Here is a 9,377-nt window from a genome sequence, read left to right on the forward strand (position 1 = left end):
ATACGTGGTAACGCCTTTCTTTTTCCCACACTCATCAAAACCTTGTTTGCCTACTTCACAGATTCCCCAGGTATTAATAGCCAGTGAAGGCTTCAGAACAGAAAAAGCAAGGTCCAGAGACTCCAAGGCTGCACTTGCGTGTGAAAGAGATGGGGTAGGCTATGAAGGGAGCTCTACCACTGCTGCAGATATCCTGGTTTCTTATAGCTGCCCTCCTACACAGCTGAGGCTCAGTCCTGCTTTCTCAGGCACAGGGCATAGTCCAGGGCTCTCCTCTGGGCTGAGAACATCATTAAATCCTTTCAAGCACCACAATCTGGAATGGCATTTTAACCACATCAGGGAAGGCCAGATGGGTCTCCCAGGGCAGGGCTTCTTCACATGCAGTCCCTGCACTACTGGTGGTCCCCAGCGTGCCTGAAGATGGTCTGCAGGATGATTGCAATTAAGAAAATGAAACCATACACGTTGCATTCCCATGCACATGAGCCAGCAATCAGAAAGGAGGATTAACTAACAGTAGCAGATAAAGATTTTGAGTTTTAGTTCCTGGTGATGGTTTTTTTTTTTTTTTTTGTCCTCAAATTTTGTGCTTTCTTTTTGGTGAAAGAAGCTGAATTGATCATTTGGTTTAGGGAGGTTGGTGTGGGGCACCTGGTTGCCCCACTTCATCTGGCACTGGAAACCAGGGCTTGTCCATGCTGCAAGAGCCCTGCTGCTGCCAGAAGTTACCTGCAGCCAACCCCACATACCTATTCAAAGCACCTTCCTTATCCTCATTACAGGACATTCTTGCATAATCTCACTTGTATGATAAGGAACAGTGCCTACTTTCTGTCTCACGCCCAGGCCTCCAGACTTAGCCAGGCTTAAGGAAAGGACTATTCTTCATAACCAGCTCCACCTGGGAGTGTAGACACATCCTAAGGATATGATACTATCTGGATTGGGGGAGAGGGTGCTGCCCCAGGCATCCAGCACTGGGGCTCACAGGCTGGTGTGGAGACAGCAATTTGAAAAGGGTGAGAAACACAACACTCAGAAATTTCTCTGTGCTTCAGAGGAATTTCCTCTTTGGTCCTGTTAGAGAAAAAAACCCCAAACCCACAGTACTTCATTTCTTTTGTTTGGGGTGACTTTGCTGTTTACTCTGGGGAGTATTTTTGAATGGTGCTGCTAAAAATTGACTGAGGGAAGGGGGCTTGCCCACGTTCACCTCAATAACGAAGTGTCTGGATTACCAACTGAACCTCAAATAAATTGACCTGACACCATTCAAACCAGTAGAGTCCCAAGGCTGTACATGGGGTAGATCTCTGGCCCCAGCCATTTGTTCTTCTATGAGGTCCATAGGATCCCACTTGGCTGGTCCTGCATTCACCCCTCTGTAGATGATCGCAATATTGATAAAAGCATCCTTGATGGGGGTTAGCTCAGACTACTGAGATGAAACATAAAATTTTGGTAAAAAACCAAGCACTTGGAGCAGAATCTGGCCTTTCCCAGGAAGTTTGGTTGCATTCACTAATGAATGTGAAAGAAACTCATGGTTCCTGGGATGGCCAAGGTAGGGGATGAATGAATCAAATTCCACTTGGGACCATGATGGGGGGTAACAGGGCTGGTTTTTCCTTGCAGAAGTGCTTCGGGTGTTCCAACACACAGACTGGCACTGTTCAGGAGAAAATAGCAACTTGTCTTTAAGCTTAAATTGGAAAGAATTCTACTTTCAGTCCCCATGGGTCATGGTTTAATACTGGTGGTGGCAGCAGAGTGAGCAAAGCCTTCTGATGATTTCCTCTCTATTTCATGGAAGGTGGAGGCAGGCAAATGTTAAGTGACTTTCCCAAGGTCATGTAGGAAATCAGTAGGGCAGGAGCCAGGTCATTAGAGCATCCTTTCTCCAGAGTTTAACAAGAAGTGGGCCAGAGGTGCAGACAACCAATGGGACTTGCCCAAGGTTGCAGGACCATCCCATCTCCTGAGGCCCTGACAGCAAGATTATCACTCACTTCCCATATTTGCACTGCAAAAGGTGAATGGGAAGGGGTGTGTGGGGGAAACAAGACGATTGCTATTAATTCAGTTGAGCTTGACTGGACATGCACAAGCAATCTGGAAAAGGAAATCGCTCTAGTTCTGTCTGGTTCAGCAGAAACTCCGCCCACTGAAGCTTTCCGGCAGGAAATCAAGTTACAAACATTAAATGATCTGAGCAAATTCTCATACACTGATCCTGCCCTGGGGACAGGACACTTTTTCAAGCTGCTCATTGAGGCTGTAGTTTGAGATACCTTAACCCTTTCTGCAGTGGCACTTTGAGGGCATCACAGTTTCTTGTGCTGGCCAGGGAGGAGAGATCACAAGCAAGAAAAAGAAAAAATGGATTTACAATTGTTGGGGGTCATTCTTCATCAATAAAGAAGCCCTGAAAGCTGTCTTTATGTGGAGAAAGAAAGGGGAAGGCTAGGGAGTCATTCTTCTACTTGCTTTTCCTACTGAAAATTTGAGATCTGTTGACAATATGTTTCCTGGAACACCCTAAAGATGACCAAAAAATGTGTGGTTTCTGGCACCAGCCTGACTGTGCAAGTGAAACCTCTTGATGGAGAAAGGAACCAAATTGTACTTGGCCTGTTTCAGACCCTTTGTTTTTCATTAGGAGAAATGCCTGAGAAACAATGAGTTGTCATCATAAAAATCCACCTACTGCTTCAGCTAAGGGTTAAAATAAGTTGTAATCTGCATTTAAATTGATATGATGAATCTTACGGAAATAAACCTTGATGCTTGGTAATAGCCCCGAGATTTAAAACGAAAAAGCACAGAGAGGAGGGGAGCTTTTCTTTTCACAGAATGGGAAGCAAAAAGAAGCACAGTTCATATTTTTCTTTTTATCCAATTACCAGTAATGTAGATGAATGGCTGACACTGAGGAGAGAGGGGAGGTGGAAGCTGCCTGCAGAGACAGTGAGGCTGTTTTTCACATGCTGGCTGATCTGGGGGGCTTGCAGCTCCTGAGTGCATTGCTGGAGAGTGGGAGGGTGGGGATGGCCCCTGCAAACAGTGCTTCCCTCCCGAGCCAGCCGTGTCTCAGGTTTCCTTTCTTTTTGCTCAAAGAAGCAGAGCATCTCCTGATGAAGGTCACAGCTTTGATCCCCACGGCTCGCTCTCCTGTTTATGGATGGCCATTATTAGTAACACAGGGTAGTGCATGCACTGCTCCGTGCCTGCCCTTGTCTGACTGCAAGGGAGCAGGGGCAGGATAACAAAAGAAAGTATAAATAGAGCCTTTCTAATAGCCTGTTAAATAGGAAGAGACTTTTAGGGAGGAGAGAGAAAGAATGAGGCGTGTTACCATAGGAACTGCCAATAGTTTATTTAAGAAGGGCAAAGAAACAAACACCACGAAAAGATGAAGCCAAGAGGACTTGGGGATTACTGAAGAAATATGTCAGAATACAGACAGGAAGAACCAGGTAAGAGCTGTAAGCTTCTACAAAACTGTGCTGAAAAAATTTGTCTCACTTTACCTCTTGCAAAGTGGTCTGGAAAATGTTACTATGAAATGTGTATTTCCAGTTAGGGAAACTGCATTTCCAGGTTTTTTGAGGTAGGTGGAGGCTGGAGAAAGGCAAGAGAGCAAATGTTGTGTTAGTGAAATCATCAGGAGCAAAGGGTCATGTTACCTCTGACTAATCTGAACCCACTTAGTGCAAACTCATATTTTTGGTCACCCTGATGTTAGAGGAATAGCAGAGGATATTCTGATGTATTAATGATGAGCAATATTTTTGATAATGATGATGATGATGATGATGATGGTGATGATGATGATGATGGTGATAATGATATGGTTGCTCCATCCCTGGAAGTATTCAAGGCCAAGTTGGATGGGACCCTGAGCAATCTGGTCTAGTGGAAGGTGTTCCTGTCCATGGCAGGGGTTGGAATGAGATGGTCCCTTCCAACCCAAACCATTCTATAACTCTGTGATTCCTTGATATTTATTGTTCCTTTTCCCCCACAGGAAACCTCTCACTGGGTCAGGAGCAAATATTGAAGAGTGAGGGTTCTTCCAGCTGTGATGGACAATGATGCTGTCTGTCTTCTTTATCCCAGGTGCTGTCTTCACTTCTCAAATGTTTACTCTGGGTTTATGTATTTGGCAGGTAAAACAGCTGATTGTAACAATTCACCTTCATTTTTCCCATGCCCAGAAGATGCATTCTGCCTGAAGACCACCTTGTGCTGAATGCTGCACATTCATAGGACAGAAAGATACTTTCTGGCCTGAAGAGAACACAACACCAGGAAAGAAGCAGCAGATAGAAGAGCAGGTGTGATGATACTTGGAAAAAATGCAACGAGACTGTCCCACTCTTGGTTTCAGAAGCCCAAAGACCAGAAGCAACTCAAAAGTTCCTGCAGCTGAGATCTCTCTTGCTGTTTTGTTTTTAATATTTTAGTTTCTAAATCAGTGTAAGGATTTTCTAGTTCCCGACTCGTAATTTTGAAAACTTCAGGTCTGGTACTACTGGAAGAGTTCAAATGACGGACAAGCTACAAAGAGAGAACAAGTGTCTCTGGGAGGAGAGCTAAGAATTGCAAAAATTGTTATTTCTTTTAAGAACTGCACGAACAACTTTATCAGAGAGAGAGAAACAGTTGCATAAACCTCTCTGCAGTGCAGGAAGGACACTGGAACTCCTATTCTTTTTTGGCTTCTTGGTACCATGTAAAGCAAATTCTGTATTTGCACAACAGGAGAATTTCTGTTGAATTTCTATCAAGAGGCCCCTTCCTCTTGCTGAAAAGGAGGCAGATTTTTTTAAAGCTGTGGAGTGTGAGCCGAAAGCCCTATTTCTCCTTAGAGTAATCATAGAAGCATAGAATGATTTGAGCTGCAAGGGTCCCTAAAGATTATATGGTTCAAACCCCTCTGCCAGGGGAAGGGACACCTTCCACTAGACCAGGTTATTCAAAGCCCCATCCAACCTGGTCTTGAACACTTCCAAATCTGAAAGTTTGTTCTCACTTTATTTCTCCACCTCTTTGCTCACTGAGTGCATTGCAGCAGCAGCACCACAGCAGCAGCACCATCTTACTGATCCCCTGGATGAGGTCTGAGGCACAACTTGAAGGGCTGATGCTTCTGTGAGCCCATTAACACAGACACGTTTGGCAGGGGATGGAAATGAATTAATCCGAAAAATGCCTTACGTTACCTAACTCAGGCCAGTTTTTGTGCAATGACAAACCTATGGGTGGCATATTTATTTTTAGGTTTTGAGCTAAATTCTCTTCATTTTCTCCCTCAAAGCAAGAGGGGAATCAGAACCCAACTGCTCCACTTTCTACATTTCCCTGACCCTATGGAGAGTTATCCCATATGCCCACCCATGCATGAGAAATTCTGGGTGAGCATTTTCGGAAGGTTTCACACAGCCTTTGATGTCTCTCAGCCTGGGAAATTTGTCCTCCTCCTGCTTCCCAGCTTGGAAGGTCTCACTGTGGTATCTGCAAGAGATAACGTTCCCTTTCGCAGTCTGCACTCTGGGTCAGTCTGACTGTTTGCTGTGGGACTGCAAAAGGGATATTTCCCTCCAGATATTGCTGAAGGGCCCTCTTGGAGAGGCTGACCAGCCTGCAGAGCTGGGCAGTCCACGCCACTCCTCCCTTCTCACAGAGGTTGAGTTATGCCAGGCTTTGACCTAAGTGAAACTGCTGACGGTCACAGGGATTTGACTAATCTCCTTAGGTCGCTGTGAAATTTGTGATTCCTTTTAGGGAATAGAACTTTTTTTATGATTTTCTTTTTTTTTTTCCCTTTGGGCTAACTTGCAATGTAAAAATAAACTGGAGCCCACGGTGGGAGATTGATTTCCTCCCGAGCTCAGGAAGGGCAGTCAGTCAATGCAAGATCCTCCTGGCCCATCCCAGGAGGATGCTGCTCCTGGATTCATTCCTGGAGACAGCTGCTGTCCGACCTTGCCATAAGACTTCCTTCCCCCGTGCTCTCCTCCTGGCCCTGCCATAGCTCTGTGGGGTCTGAGTGCAGCCCCTGGGCACAGCCCAAGACATTTCCTTCCCTCCTGGCTCTGCTCTGCCTCAGAGCCCTCAACTAGCAATACTTCTGAGTGGGGCTGGGGAGCTGAAATAATAAAATCCTGATTTCTAACCATATTTTACTTATTCCTAGTGGAGGGAGAGCCCACATCTCCACAGGTATCCAACATTCAGGGGCTTGTGAGTAATTTTGTCTCCATTTTCATGGCTCAGAGAGCTTCTTTGCAGCCTCCTCCCAGGGTAGTTGTGTCCCTTCTGTGCAGAAACCCCCATTCCTGTGGTTTTCCCATCAGACCTGCTCCCAGCATGCTCCTGAGCTTTCCACAACTTGGGAGGGTTTGCCTCATGCCCATGATATATCTCCTACTTGATCAGCATTAGCCCCTTTCCTGGTGCTCTGATCCTTCCGGACCCAAATTACATTTAAGGTCAATTTCTTTATAAATTCCTCTTCTTCCTGAGAAGAGTTGCAGTTTGGCATTGTGCTCTTGTACCCAAACCTCTGCAGAAACCCTAGACCTTTGTGGAGGTTTGTGCATGGGTGACAAAGAAACCTCCACAAACTGCTCAATGCATATGGGGGTTGCTGCACAAGGCTTGTATTAGTCAAATAATTAAGAACTGGTTGCTCACAGAAATGCCAGAGCCTGCCTCATTTTTTTGCTGTGCTCCAGGGGTTCCTGTTTCTGGACATTCCCATGAATTAAACTGAGTGAGTTGGCAGGGAAGAAACAGTCTCTGAATGTTGGCATGAAAAGCCCCACCACAAATTCAGCTGTCATTGTCCTTCTGCTTTGAAAGTTTTAAGCCCTTAAATTAGGGAGAAATGACAATACTCTGAGTGGGATTCCTTTGCTCTTATTTTGGCATATAGAGTTGAGATGTCTGGCTTTGGATGAACTAGTCACCGTTGGCTCCCTTTGTTGCCAATGCAGAAAAATAGGAAGAACCAGAGTGTGATTCAATCTACAATAGTGTCTGAGAGAGGTCAGATGAATCACAGACTGTGAAGGAAGCTGAATCTGTGTGGCCAGACATAAGATTCTACATTTTAGAGGTCTAAATTTAAGTGGAATGAATTCTACTCCTGTGACTCAGGTGCTGCAATGACAAACTGTCCATGCTGAGTAATGCAGCTCTGATTTCGTGACTTACTTTCACCTCTGCCTCTTTTCCTTGCCTGTGTAAAGGTGTAACACTGTGCTGTTGATTCATTTCTTGACCCTCAGCGGCAGGACTGTGCCAGGTAACATCTAGGTGGGCACAGGGCATGTGCTTTGTCTTCTGGGGCTGCAACCACGTGGCCTTACCTCGTGCCTCCAGGTTGGTACATATCTGTCCTCTAAGACAAGGCATCTCTGAATTAATAAAAGTGCTGAAGCATAAAGTCACAGGCAAGGTCTGAAGAGCTCAAGACTGCCACACTGAGAGGTCAAGAACAGGCTGAGGGCTCATGGTGTCTGGGGAAGCTGGGGAGAGGGCCTGGGATAAGGGCAAGGAGGCAAATGTGGTAGGGGTGAACATGTGGATATGAGTAATTAAAGGCACAATAGAACAAGAGAAAATGTTGGACTCATGAAAAGTGGGGTTGAAAGGCAGGCTTGGGACCACCATGTAATCTACCATAATGCAGGGGATCACATCTGGGTTCCTAAAACCAAATAATGAAAGAGGTGATTTTGCTGGAGACTTTGCTGCTTGTTTCCTGATCCTTGGATCTGTGTCCAATGGTTCACATGGTTTATTGTGCAACCAGCAGCGTTGCCTCCCTGTGAGCTGCAGCGATGGGGATTTTATTCTCACAGTGCATTGCTAGAAGTTCTTTTAACATTTTCCCTAGAATTCCCTGGCTAGGTTATCCCTAGAAATCACCAGCTGGGAAGCAGGATTAACAAGCAGTTGTGTCCTCCTTCTCTGAACCTCAAGGGCATGTCATTGACGCCACTCTGCTCCAGGGCCCTGCTTCCCTGGTGGGAATCTGTTTCTTGTTCCCTGTGATATGTGGCAATCCTCCGCATTTGAAATAGATGTGCCAGACTGTGACAGGGAAAAGTGCCTTGGGCAGGGCAGATTGGAGAGAGCTGGCAGGGACCAGAGTCACAGGGTGTCTCTTGGGTGCATTTCTGCCTCTCTTGCTTCTTCTGACAGGGAGAGGAGGACATGGCTCAGGGCTGTGCTTCTCTGTCTGAGCCAAGGACATGGAGAAGCTGTGCTTGTGCCTCTGGGGATGTGTTCAGAGCAGGAACATGATGCAGACAAGAGGACAGAACCTGTCTAGGTGCTGCTACCAGATAGCACCAGCCAGGAGGGAAAGGTGGTTTTGCAACAGGTATTAAGGGGCTCAAATTCAGATGTAACTTGTTCAGTGAAGATGGCAAGATGGAGGGGACACTTTCCCCTATCCCAGGTTGTTCCCATCCAACCTGGCCTTGGAACACTTCCAGGGATGGGGCATCCACAACTTCTCTGGGCAACCTGTGCCAGGGCCTCACCACCCTCGCTGTAAAGATTCTTTCCTAGTGTCTCATGTATACCTATTCTGGTTCAACTTAAAACTACTTAAATGGTCTCTCTAGTCACTGAGTTCTCTCCTGGCTTGTGCCAGGGCTGTTTGCAGGTCCTTGAAACTCACCTGGAACTTCTTTGCCCATGGTCTGGGCCAGTCCTGCCTAGAAGCTGTAGAGTTAAGTAAATCCAGTTGTTTTCCCCAAATGCTCAGAGATAGGGCCAGCTGGGCCAGGAAGATGTTCCAGTATCTCCTGTTGTGAGGTTCTTAAAAAAGCACAAGGTCTTCTTCTTCCACAAAGCCTAAGAGACCCTGAATATTTTAATTCATGCTAGCTATTAGTACAGTGATAATTAAATAATGATGAATGCTCCAGAGGGTAGTGCTCAGTAGATACATGACCTTGCTGCTAGAAATTGTCCCTTCCTTTTTGCTCATAATGCTGGTGTAGCTCCAATTAACCTTTGAACTGCTGAAAAGATCCACATAATCCCAAAGAGATTTCCATGCCAATCTGGTGGAGACTTACGAGAAAGAGCAATGCCTTAAATTGCAAGCTGCTTGGTATGGGAAAAACTCCTTCCCATTTCCTCATTCTTTGCAGCTTTGAGTTACTGATTGTTTGGTGTAAACACATGTTGGGTGGCGCATTAGGCTGTGGTGAAGCTGGAATTTTATCCTGAAATATGTATGTGGTGATAGGATCATTATTCACCCCTACATGCCATACCTGCTCCTGTGGGCACAACTTGTTTTGTCAGTGGATGCTGAAGGTGTGGATTAGTGAAGAAGTTTGGATCCT

At 45.8% G+C, this 9,377-nt stretch overlaps 1 long non-coding RNA gene across 1 annotated transcript; it reads left to right on the top strand.

Moving 5' to 3' along the window:
• Positions 1 to 2,759: 2,759 nt before the first annotated feature.
• Positions 2,760 to 7,988, top strand: LOC115494021 (uncharacterized). The gene is made up of 3 exons (XR_003959081.4): positions 2,760 to 3,479; positions 4,031 to 4,122; positions 4,221 to 7,988. It is a non-coding gene; the product is annotated as an uncharacterized lncRNA (long non-coding RNA).
• Positions 7,989 to 9,377: the final 1,389 nt, after the last annotated feature.

Source organism: Taeniopygia guttata, chromosome 2 (assembly GCF_048771995.1).
Source record: "Taeniopygia guttata chromosome 2, bTaeGut7.mat, whole genome shotgun sequence".
Classification (NCBI taxonomy): domain Eukaryota; kingdom Metazoa; phylum Chordata; class Aves; order Passeriformes; family Estrildidae; genus Taeniopygia; species Taeniopygia guttata.